Source organism: Pleurodeles waltl, chromosome 3_1, assembly GCF_031143425.1.
Source record: "Pleurodeles waltl isolate 20211129_DDA chromosome 3_1, aPleWal1.hap1.20221129, whole genome shotgun sequence".
NCBI lineage: Eukaryota > Metazoa > Chordata > Amphibia > Caudata > Salamandridae > Pleurodeles > Pleurodeles waltl.
The window spans coordinates 315,329,065-315,342,192 of NC_090440.1; the positions used below are offsets into that span (position 1 = coordinate 315,329,065).

The 13,128-nt window shown below is 42.3% G+C and overlaps 1 pseudogene; it reads left to right on the forward strand.

Annotated features, from left to right (window-relative positions):
• Window positions 1-8,488: 8,488 nt before the first annotated feature.
• Window positions 8,489-11,431, forward strand: LOC138283500 (disintegrin and metalloproteinase domain-containing protein 9 pseudogene; annotated as a pseudogene).
• Window positions 11,432-13,128: the final 1,697 nt, after the last annotated feature.

Genomic DNA, 13,128 nt, shown 5'->3' on the forward strand with positions numbered 1-13,128 from the left:
TCTGCTGTCTTCATGAAGAGGCATGGAAAAGAATGCTTGATATAGGTCCACTACAGTGAACCATTCAGTATTGCATGGGATCTGAAACACAATCACAGCTGGATTTGGCACTACTGGGCAATATTTGAACACAATGTCATTTATTTTTCTCAAATCTTGTACAAGTCCAATTTTCCCACAAGGTTTGCGCAGGCTCATTATTGGTGAATTACACTGACTGCTCAACACTTCTTTTAAAATTCCTTTCTCCAAAAACTCTCCTATTAACAGTTTCACTCCCTCAATTGCATCTTTTGCCATCGGGTATTGTGGAGTCTGAGGGAAAAATGAATTGGGTTTTACTACGACTTTAACTGGCTCTGCTCCTTTTATCAACCCAATGTATTTTCATGAAACCTTAGTCCTAACACTTTTCTGTAAATCAACAGGAAGATCTTTCACTGCAAAAACTGAAAAGAAGCTAATCAAAGGAGCTTCCTCATTCACTGGCTCATCATAACTGATCAAAGGAAATTCCTCAGTGCCGGACCCATTGTTAACAGTAAGTATTGGGTCTTTCTCATCATCACTGTTTGTTTGAATCTCAATTCCTTCATCTGGACAGGTAATACAGCCTCTTGTTTTGCACAATAAATCCCTTCCTAGCAAGGACACGGGACTCGAATCACAAAGCACAAACTTGTGTAATCCTGTAAAATTGCCAATTTTAACTCAAACTTGCTCTGTGATCAGGTTTGTCAAATATTGATTAGCAACTCCTACAATCTGAACTGTCTTTCCTGATAAGGGCATATCTGGAACTTCTACAGTTCTCACTGTCGAGCGTGAGGCTCCAGTATCAACCAGAAATTAGACTTTTAGACCATTCATTTTTCCTTTAACATATAGACCTTTCTGATCAACTTCTAACGAAGCAACCATCACACATTCCTCCTCATCTGAACCCTCAGACATCCAAACATCGTTTATTCCATCCTCACTATGTAGTGGAAATTGTTGTACAATATTATTACTCTTATTGACTCTTTGACCTGTGACCATTTGAGAAAGCATCAGCTGCTGCTGATCCATAGGGGCTTGAGGTATTTTAATCTGCTGTCTAGGCTTTTGAATTTGTTGTCCAGGCAAGCTCTGCACCTGTGGCTGCATCTGCTGTAACTGAGTCATCTGTAGTTGTAATGGCTGTACAGTTTTGCATAGGCTGTAAAGGTTGAAAACCCTGCATTGGATTTACATAATTTCGTTGATTTAGATTTTGACCTCTCATTCTCAGTCCTCTCACATTCTGAAAAGAATTGACATCACTCATTTGTTGAACAACACCTCCCTGATTTACCATTGGACACTCCCTTTTCCAATGCCTGATTCCCCCGCAAACCTGACAAGGCAACATTCTCTTTCCCTGTAGCTCTACTTGTACCATCACTGTATTCATGTCAGGACCACCATTAACACTTCCCATTCCACCACGACCTCTACCTCCTCCTCCATTCCGAAATGTCCCTCGATTCTGAAACATGCTGTTTCCATGTTGCTGCTGAGGCTGAAAACTTCCCTGAATCTCTGTCTGTGCAGCCTTGGTCTGCATCACCATCGCTTTCTCCTTCACCTTTTTCTGTTCAATTCAATCTCATCACTACAGTATTTTGCATACTGCAGCACCTCATCAATCGGCTTTGCTAGCCAACACATCAAATGGCTCTTGATCATCTGACTAATTTCAGGTCTCAATCCTTCAATGAATCTGAACACAAAGTGAATCATATCTTTCAACTCTATTGTTTCTGTACCACTGTAAAGTTTAAATGCTTTCAACAACCTCTCATCGGATGCATTAATTGATTCTTTCGCTTTGTGAGCTGTCCTGCATATGCGCTGCCAATCAATATTTTTTGGCTAAATTCTCGTTTTCAAACATTCATTCACTTTATAGTAATATTTCATTACTTTAGGTGACGGTGCACCTGTTGCTGGATCTCTTGGCGACTCACTTGTTGGCCAATATAGGGGGTCATTCCGACCCTGGCGGTCCATGACCGCCAGGGCCGGGGACCGCGGAAGCACCGCATACAGGCTGGCGGTGCTTCCAGGGCTATTCTGACCGCGGCGGTAAAGCCGCGGTCAGAAAAGGGGAACCAGCGGTTTCCCGGCGGTTTTCCCCTGGCCCAGGGAATCCTCCATGGCGGCGCTGCTTGCAGCGCCGCCATGGGGATTCCGACCCCCTTCCCGCCACCCTGTTTCTGGCGGTTTTCACCGCCAGAACCAGGATGGCGGGAACGGATGACGTGGGGCCACTGGGGGCCCCTGCACTGCCCATGCCAATGGCATGGGCAGTGCAGGGGCCCCCTAACAGGGCCCCACAAAGATTTTCACTGTCTGCTTAGCAGACAGTGAAAATCGCGACAGGTGCCACTGCACCCGTCGCACCCCTGCAACTCCGCCGGCTCCATTCGGAGCCGGCTTCCTCGTTGCAGGGGCTTTCCCGCTGGGCCGGCGGGCGGCCTTTTGGCGGTCGCCCGCCGGCCCAGCGGGAAAGTTGGAATGGCCGCTGCGGTCTTTTGACCGCGGGGCAGTCATTCGGCTGTGACCGCATGGCGGGCGGCGACCGCCGCCCGCCGCGGTCAGAATGACCGCCATAGACTCCTTTTGCATTCAATCCATAAATCTGCTGGCACAACTATCTCTAAGAGAGTATTAAAATCCTCCCACAGACATTTTGCAAGTTTCACAAACCTATCTGTTTACTGATACCATTTTACTGGTTTCTCCCTCAACCTGGGATATTCATTTGTAAAGGACAAAACGTCACTTCTGCTCCAAGGGACATGTACAAAATTCCCTCCTATAATCTCTCTCACTGGTAAAACTTTCATTGCTTCCCTATTCTGCTGTGCTTCTGCAGAAGAAGTATCAGGACCTTTTCCAGCGTATACCTTTTCTTCACCCATCTGCATTCTTATTTGTCTAATGTTCTCCAGGTCTGGATGCTCTGAAGCAACTCTTCAAGGTGTGTTTTCATTCTTGCAGATCTCATGTGTTTAAAATCTTTTGCCTCAAAATCAAACCTGTAACTTATTTTCAACTGTTTCATTTTTTAAAGGTCTATCCCATTTTCATCTGCTATTTCTGTTAACGTTTGATGTATCTCATCTGCTTCCTTTGTAATTCTTTGGCACAAATATCACAATTCTGCTTCTGTATAGGACTCAAGGCGATTTACATCCATAGTCCCTTCAACAAGTTCACCCGCTTTCAATGAAAGCCTAGTACAGTTGATATAATTCCCTCCACTGGAAACATATTGTGAAGTATTCAGCTTTTCTAGCCACTCTGTTAATTGCTGAGCTGTCAAACCCTGTAATGAGATATTATTAGTACTAGGTAGTGGTTGTACAGTTGAACTTGAATCAGAACCAAAAGGTGACCCTGCTCCGGTATTGAGAGGAACTTTGAAAGGACTTAAGTCCATCACCGACCCTGTTTCATCAAGAATCGGTGTCACAGGTGAAATTATTTTGGCATTTTCACTAATTCCTCCTCCCATCAAACTCTTATTTCAAACTCCCTGACCATTTGTACCATTGTTACCGTGGGCAAACAATGGTATGTCTGGACCAATAGTGACAGGTACAGCCACAGCATCTGGATTTGGTCTAGCACTTGCATTCTGAGACTGCATCACTCCCGTAGTCTGACTCATCCATACAGACATATCTGTCTGCGTCTCTGTATTAGGAGTGTATTTCAGAATTGTTTGTGGCTGCTTTTGAGGCAGCAAAAGTGGAGTTGAATCTGCCTGAACCAACATTGGTTTCTGGTAAACCTGTCCTGCTGGCACTATTAGATTTGTTGCTGCATCTATGATAGGCACATCTGGGTAAATCCTAGAAACACTAGGTTGTGACAACTGTACAGAATCAGTTGAATGATTGAAGCTGCTCTGCATTGGTACTTGTACTAGAGGACTAGTCTGTACTGAGCTCTATGTCATGTTATGATTAACCTGTACGGAACTCTCAATCATGTTAAGACTACTCTGTATTGAACTCTGTGATGTGTTAACCTGTGTCAGTGCAGTAGGATTCACACTAGTGCTTGGACCGTCTTGTGCCACATATGGTGGTGGACGATTTCTCAATAACTGTAAAATAAGCCCATCATTGTCCGAATCCTCATCAGGAGTTAAAGATTTCCTAGCCTCTTTTGATTTCTGCTCCTCATCCGAAGATAAACTTCCTTTCGATTTCTTAGAAGCTCTCTTTGCTCACTGTCCTGTGAAATTGCAGGAACCATTTGAATACCATGTAAGGTATCTAATTTCCATCGTTTCTGGTCATTTTCCCACCTAGCATCTGCTAGTGTCTTCTCTGCTCTTCTCATTTTACTCTCAACCCTCAGCGCTTGTTGTTGTCTGGCTACTACCTCCCTGATCGCTAATGCTTCGAACTATGCCGGTTTTGGCGGAGGTTTTAAACTATACATTTTTTGTCTCAAATTTATTAAAATTCTCAAATTAAATGTTCCATTTTCAGGAAACACTAGGGCCCTCATTCCAACCCTGGCGGTCTATGACCGCCAGGGTGGATGTCGTCGGAAGCACCGCCAACAGGCTGGCGGTGCTTCATCTGGCATTCCGACAGCCGCGGTCGCCCAGCCGGGTCCGGCGGTTTCCCACCGGATTTCCCCCGGCTGGGAGAAACCTCCATGGCGGCGCTGCAAGCAGCGCCGCCATGGGGATTCCGACCCCCTTCCCGCCAGCCTGTTCCTGGCGGTTTTGATCACCAGGAACAGGATGGCGGGAACGGGTGTCGTGGGGCCCCCTAACAGGGCCCCAGCATGATTTTCAAAATCGCGACGGGTGCAACTGCACCCGTCGCACCCCTGCAACACCGCCGGCTCCATTCGGAGCCGGCTTCTATGTTGCAGGGCCTTTCCCGCTGGGCCGGCGGGCGCTCCTTTGGCGGGCGCCCGCCGGCCCAGCGGGAAAGCCAGAATGGCCTCTGCGGTCTTTTGACCGCGGAGCGGCCAAATGGCAGTGACCGCATGGCGGGCGGCGGAATGACCACCTAAGTTCCCTTCCTTTCCTGTTATTGTACACCAATACGTTAACCAAAGGCATGATCTGGTACCTTTCTCTTCAATTGCAATATATGCCGGAGTACCTTCTGGCGGGCAAATCTCTCCTACCCTAGCTGCAATATATTCATCTCCCCTAAGTGCACTTTTTAAAGCTTTGAAGAACTTAATTTTCACAAATTTATGTTAAAAATCAATAATCAGGAAGTGACTGTAATCCCACAATCCTCTTCATCTACCTTCTCATCCAATTGTGCTTCCTGGTTATCCACCTATCCGTTCGTGACCCTTCTAACTAACCAACCTATCCCAGCGCGGCACAAATGCCGTCACACTTACACACAGTGGCTGACAAAGTCTTGTGGCTTGTCCTCCTAAACTCAGAAACACTCAAAACTAATGTAAAATTATTTGTGAGCACTTCATCACTAACAAATATAAAACAACTGTGTCTGTTTACTATAGGTAGGTGAATCACAATTGCTTTTGGAACCTTACTGATTTTTCACTGACGGCTTTCGCTCTTACAGCTATTCTTTCCCAGTTCCCCAGATTCGCAAGCAAAATTCGACCTGCAAATTTTACACTCACCAGATCTTAGTCGAAAATACCTTACACTCACTATAACTCACAAACTCGACTTGCCAACCACGCCCGATTGGCCTACTAAACAGACAAATTACAACAACAAAAAACAATTGTCTCCATACACTTTTCAATATACTCAGGAGTCTCAGACCACGCCAGGTCCATATACCAACAACCACATGGACAATTTTTGAGCACCAAGCGCCACACACATATTAATTTCGCCAACTTCCCTACTCTCACACTTCAGAGTAGGCAAACTCTTTCTACAACATCATTTTGGAGTACGCAAACTCCCTAAAGCCTCTCAAACAACTCATTTCACCTGTGAGTTAGCTAAAGTTGTGCAAGCGCATAATCTACTTCATTCAACCTGTCAACAGAATGCTGAGAACATTCCCCACAAACATAAGCAAACTCCAAGGACCAGGGAAAGTCACCTTGGGCACTTAGGGACATACCTTCTCCATATTCTGCATCATTTTAAAACAAGAAATCTCGAATAAAAACAGCTGCACTTTAATAATTTAAAGAGACACAACCAATACTGTCCCAATAATTTAAAGAGACATAACCATCAAATTCTGCTACCAAAACTGTTGGCGCGCCCTCGGCTTATCTATTTTTAGTGATATTGATTATAGTAAGCTGACGGCATCGCTAGAGGTCAATGAATCTTTTGATTTGTTTATATTATATTGAAGCCAGTGGTGTAAAGCACAATAACAAACATCAAACAATGTAAATCATTTGAGAGTCAGTAAAGAACGCACCATGACCCAGTTGGCCATGAATAACCAAACCTTGGGTATCAATTAAAATGTTTATTTCCCTATATTAACAATGCTAAGGTCACGAAAATTAGTCTCAACACGAATTGGTACAAATAGAGAAACATCACAAGCTGCCGGAACCTCCAAAAGAATCTTAGTTTCAACAAAGCAATAAGAACAACTTCAATAGTGACAAAACAAATCAACAGCAACAATTTTTGAGCAAGAGAACTTACACACATTTAGTCAACAGTAGAGTGATAACAATCTGTACATATAAAGGTAACACCTCACTAACTTCAGATTATCATTAGCATGTTGGGCTTCATGCAAAAGTTTTAGTAAAACAGTAGCAGTTGGTACCTGAAAAACAAAAGACAAATAACATTGCACAGATTTCTCATAATTGCTTATCCCTAGGGATTGTCAGCAGTCGGCTTCTGCTTCATCAGGGGTACCACAGCATCAGGACAGGAACAGGGAAATGGGGACGGTTTAGAATTTGGACTATAAGATCACTAAACGATCAGGGTATTAGTTCAGCATTGAACAGGCAAGGTAAACTCAGAAAATAATAAAGTACCAGAACGTCAATAGACTATCTGGCAAGGGATGAAGTGTCAAAGTAGCAGATCACGAAGTAGGAATGAAGAGTGGCAAGTAGTCACCCAGGAACAATGACCCTCAGCAAGAATGAACAAATGCTCAATCCTCCCAGAAAGTTCTGCGCACATCATTAAATTGAATCTACTACTTCTTTTCTATTGGACAAAAGCATCAGGCAAAGAAAGAACATCCAATTACAAAAACAACAGATACCGGCAATGTCTAGAAGTGATACAATAAGAATTTGCAAGACATTCATAGGACTAAAATTCATTTACGTAACCCCAAACTATTCTAAATGTAGCGTTGTAACTTCCTCTTCTGTCCTTCATTTGTAGGCTTCTTTGTTTGGCATCTTCCGGATTTGCTTCAACTAGCCAGTGGTTACAAAGATATGGCAATATTCTGTGCTGTGCCGTTTCCCTAGAAAGAAAGAAATTTTATTAATTGATGCACGGAACAAGATTATGATTAAAACAAAAAAGTTTGTTATGCAACGGACAGGAGCACATACACTTGATACTTTCGCTAGAACTTGCAAGTGAGATAACTTCTCGCTGTGGCCTTGTTCAGCTCAGGCCCAGCAGAAAACAAGAAATACTCATATTATTTCAGCTAATAAACTAAACAGAAAACCCTTCTTAAAGGAGAAGTACTTTTAAACAGCATTAGCACATTATTTTCAGAGTGCATGTGCAGGCCTTTTACTCACTGGCGGCCAGTCAAAAAGGTACAATTTTGTGATACGTATTAAATTCAACCATTAGTATATTTCATATGTTAAATCACACACAGAAATATATGTAAAAATGATTCCTGCTGAAATCAGCGCTCACAAGACTCAGGATTTTTAAAGCTAAAACTAGCTTTAACTTAGCTTTCTCACGTTTGAAATTGTCCCCTTTCCAGTGCAACTTAATAGAAAAAAACAAAATACCCCTCTTAATTTTTTGAAAAATAAAATTTCTTTATGCTTTCAGGCTGTTGGCACTGTCAATTATGCTGCCATGCATCTAAGGTTAATCTAATGCATTTTAGTGGGTGTCTCTGATGCATTGCACTAAAACGCACATATATGTAGCTCCTCTTAATTGGTGGAGGGGCTTTCACGTCAGCCCATGACTGTGCATAGCCAGTGCTCCACTATTTTCACATACGTACATTTACTGTACTATGATTGATCACATACAAGTATGGAATTGTGGTTTCAAATAATTGCTTGAGCTTAGTAAATGCTGTTTCTGTCAACGGATATCTAAACTTGGGACCATTCTGCCAAAGGTAGCATGCAGTGTAACCGTTCCTTTATTTCTATATGTGCTGTCATTGGAGCACGAAGCCCCTTAGGTCCCCAAATCCTTTCGTCCTGCTTCTATGTCTACTGTCTCTGCTAAGGTTTTCGGAAATGGTGGTTATTCTGTGGAAATGGTTCCGAGTGGCACAGAGCTCCCCCCACGGGCATGCAGGTTTGTAAATCCCTTTTCTTGTACCTCTTTTCAGAGCATTTATCAGTGTATTTCATTTACCATTTAAGAATGGTATGGCTCGATTATTAAGTGGAAAGGGAAACCTGCCTCAACTGTCAAAATTCTAATATACCTTACGTCTCCCGCGCGGCCCTCCAAGTTCGCCAATCTCCAAGGGACGCATGTGCGTCTCGCACTTTTAACTCCCACGAGCACTTCTGTGACAGTGGGCTGCGTCAGACGCTTGCGGAAAGTCAGGGCAATGTTAGACAAGGCTAAAACTATTCGATGAGGAGGAGCACGGCTACATCTAACATGGGCGACACCTAACATGGCCGTTGCCCTCGCCGTTCTACTCTGTAGCCTGACGCCTTGCGTCGGTCTAGATAAGTTTTTCTCTGTGTCTGAAATAACGATACCTCGAAGGTTGCTGCCAAAGAGTGACGAGAGCACAGATTCCTTGCTATATGCAATGGCCTTTGGAGGTGAGAAGCACTTCATTTACTTGGAAAGGCAGAATTTCATTCCCTCAGATTTAAGGCTGTACGTCAACGGCCACCAGTACACCTCACCACAAGACCTCCAGCCTCTCAAGAAGGATTGCTATTATCAGGGCTACGTTCTGGACAGCCCAAACTCAGCCGTCACACTCAGAACATGCGCTGGTTTGAGGGGGCTCGTGGAACTTGCAAACATCAGCTATGCCATTGAGCCCTTCCACGCCCTTCATGGTTTCAGACACTTACTCCACCGACTGGACAGCTTGGGCGAGGATGATATGCTCTTCACGGACAATGACACAGACCCACACAGCAACCGGACAGTACAAGAGCAGCTGTCAAACTTGCATCGAGCCAGGCCAGCACCAGCACCAGCTAGCCAGACAACTCGCTTTTTGGAATTGGCGATATTTGTCACAAAGGACTTGTTTGACAGTTTTGGGTCAAGTGTTTCTACTGTAACAGATAACATGGTCCTGCTAGTGAGCTATCTCAACACCAGGTTTAGTCCCTTGGACATACACATCTTTATGATCTCCCTGGATATCTGGGCCTCTTCAGATCAGGTGGACCTGTTGAATGGCACTACGCTTGAGAAGCTTGACAGGTTTGTGTCTTGGATTCACTCAATTTGGCCCAAACCAGTAAGCTATGATATTCCGGTCTTATTCTCATATGACTCAAGCATGGGTCGTGGGTTGACATTCTTTGGAAGAATGTGTTCTCAACATAATGGGGCAATAATTGTGTACCCGCAGGATCAAGGTATTGAGAAATTTTCAATGCTAGTTGCCCACATGTTGGGCCATAACCTTGGTTTAATTCATGACAACTACAGAGACTGTCAGTGTTCTGGAACAACATGCATAATGAACACAAACATTGGCAACACATTTGGTGCAAACACTTTTAGTAGCTGCAGTGTGGCAGATTATGGGACATTCGTTTCAACCTTTAAGGCAACCTGCCTCCTGAAAGAGCCAGCTCCAAGGGCACAGTTTTATCCTCGAATCTGTGGAAACAAGATTGTAGATGATGGAGAAGATTGTGATTGCGGAACAGCCACTGAGTGTACAACTGATGCATGTTGTGACAGTAATTGTAAATTGAAAGAAAATGCTAAATGTGCATGGGGAGCATGCTGTAATAACTGTCAGATTCTTTCTCAGGGCACTCTTTGTGGGGATGTAACTGATGAATGTGATCTTCCAGAGTATTGTGATGGGATATCACCAGTTTGCCCAGATGACCTCTTTCAACAAAATGGAAATGCATGTGGTGATCAAAAGTGGTACTGCTACAAAGGTAAATGCCAAAATCCAGATGCACAATGTAAGAAACTCTTTGGAGAAAGTTCACACATAGCTGATGCTTTGTGCTTTGTGCAAGCTAATATTCATCAGGACAGGTTTGGCAATTGTGGTTCTGCTACTAAAGGTTCATTTTTCGGATGCACTGTTGAAGATGCTATGTGTGGAAAATTGCAGTGTGCATATTCAAACCCTTTGCCTTTCAGATTTGCAAAGGCACCTGTAATTTACTACTCTGCAAAATCTTCTGTCTGCATGTCCATAGATGTTTTACAGAATTCTGATCTAACAGACCCAGCTTTTGTTTTAGATGGATCAAAATGTGATGAGGGCAAAATATGTATACAGCAGAAGTGTGTTCATAGATCGTCCCTAGGAAATAAGTGTTCTGCATATACAACATGCAGTGGCAAAGGAGTATGCAACAATAAAGGCAACTGTCACTGTGAATCAGGCTGGGCCCCTCCAACGTGCAAAGATAAAGGAACTGGTGGCAGTCTAGACTCGGGCATCCAGAAAGCCAAACTTGAGAAAGTATTGGACGATATTAATTATTCACTCATCATAGGCCTTTGCCTCAGTCTTCCACTTCTTGTTGTAATCGTGATTATATTAATAAAATGTGGTGGTTGTCAATGCATGAGAAAAGCTGAAGAATATGACTCTGATAGTGAAGGCCGGGCTACTAGTACTTCACCTGCTTCTCACACTTCTCCAAGTTCCGCCCACTCTGTGTGAAAGAAAATTCAAACTTAACAAACACAAAAAGAAGCAATCAGGATAAGTAAAGTCAAATTATTCTACATTCATTCTTCAGAGGTGTACACAGTTCAGTTATCTATGTTGCATCTACTCTGCATTTCATTAGAGATGCCATGTGCAAGTGACCTGTGTTGTACGCTATATAAAAACTGTCCATTTCTGTTGAGGTTAAAGTTTTTAATGTCATGTCCCTTTAAATGTTGTGGCTGTTGTTCAAAAATAATCTCCCTCAACTTTAAGAATGGGCTACATTGTTGTTCCGTCAGTCACCTTACAATTAATCAACATTCATTTTCCAGAGACTGTTACTGACTTCTCATTTTTAATCACTTTTCAGACTGATGTTTAAGATCCAGCAGAATGCTGAAAATGTCTTTGAGAATAATCTGTTGGACTTGCCTAGTGGCAAGAAACTATTAAAATTGTAATGTTAAAACACAACAGTTAAAGATGACTATTTTGTAACCTTTAATTATCTGTAGATCTAGTCTGTACATACCATAATGCCATTGGGCAATTGTCTTTCACTTTATTGAGTTTTTCAAGAGCTAATATATGGGGAATTAACAAATTAACACAGTTATCAACTAGCCATACATAACGTGGATGTAACAGGAAAATACTACTATCAATAACAATTAAGTTGAAGCATCTGAAAATATGAAATGCGTGTTAACCATCAGGCATGTGGAAGATGGAGCTTTAGTGGTATATATTGCTGTATAGTTATTTCTGCTAGAAATAAAGGCTTACAAACTGACGTTTGTGAACTCTAGGCAAACGTCTGCAGACACAGTCTATTTCAAACATTGTTGACTACTGACCCTGCTTCTGGTCGTCATTATTTAATGTTTGGACCATAAATCCTACTTCTTAAAGATTGCAAACCATTTGACTGTACTGATGTCTAACTTCAATAGACTGTTTTTCTTTCATCATCTTTAATAGAACTTTTTGAGAATTCTGGTTAATCATTCTCTGGTGGGCCAAATTCTGTAGACCATGATGGCTGACCCACTTAAAATCTTGGTCCTTTACAGCTGTACTTAGTACACTGTCGTAAAGGGGTAGCTTACTAGACTTCTCAGACTTCTATAACTATATATTCCCTATTCCCTTTAACACTCATTCCAGCCCTACGGCATAGCCTACACCTCGGTCAAAGAACTAGGGACCCTTATTGGACCATTTGTGTTTTGTTCCTTATAAGTTTTATGTTCGAATATCTAGGGCAAACCTATCGTCATGCGAAAATATTGACAACAATTATGTTATGAAGGTAAGTGTATAGCAATAATTATAGATTTACTATTCTTAACTTCATATATGTTTACCTTGACAATTCATATATCTTACATAGATGTGGAGGTATATAGTAAATATATACATACCTCTATATACTTTAATGTGGTTATCAATATTAAAACCTCAAATGTCTGTAGGAGAGACTCCTTAAATGACAATAACATACCCTTAATACATTATATGAAAGCAACATTCGTATGAAATTAAGATCACAATTTTAGAACTGACATTTAGTGACAACATAGCCTTGAAGTGACTGAATCTGAATGCAAAGCAAAAATTCTTATCATAGAATTCATTTGAAGGGGAAGGGCAAGTAGGACACATAACTTGACGCTGTGGTGGCAGTCTTCTCATCAGTTGTTTCTAAATTTGAGTTGAATTCTGTTTTCAATGGTATTAATTTATTTAAGTTTTATTTCAAAATCAATGCGTCAAAGCAGTGACATCAGCTGTTGTACCAGGGGAATCGATTTCTTAAAGAAAATATACTTACAGCCAGATTTTAGGATTTGATGGATTGAGGAGTGTCCTTCGGGATGGTAGAGGACATTTCCTCCCCATCACAACAGCACTTCATCCACCAAATTTAGTGATGACTGCCGGCCCAGTGGTCATCTCTGTATACTGAAAGGAACCGGCATAATGGCGGTTCCGGTCAATGTAAGAAAAGTGTAATAAGAGGCTGTCATCAGCTTTAACAGCCGTCCACCAAACCTTTTACTTTTTTTTCCTCAAAAAC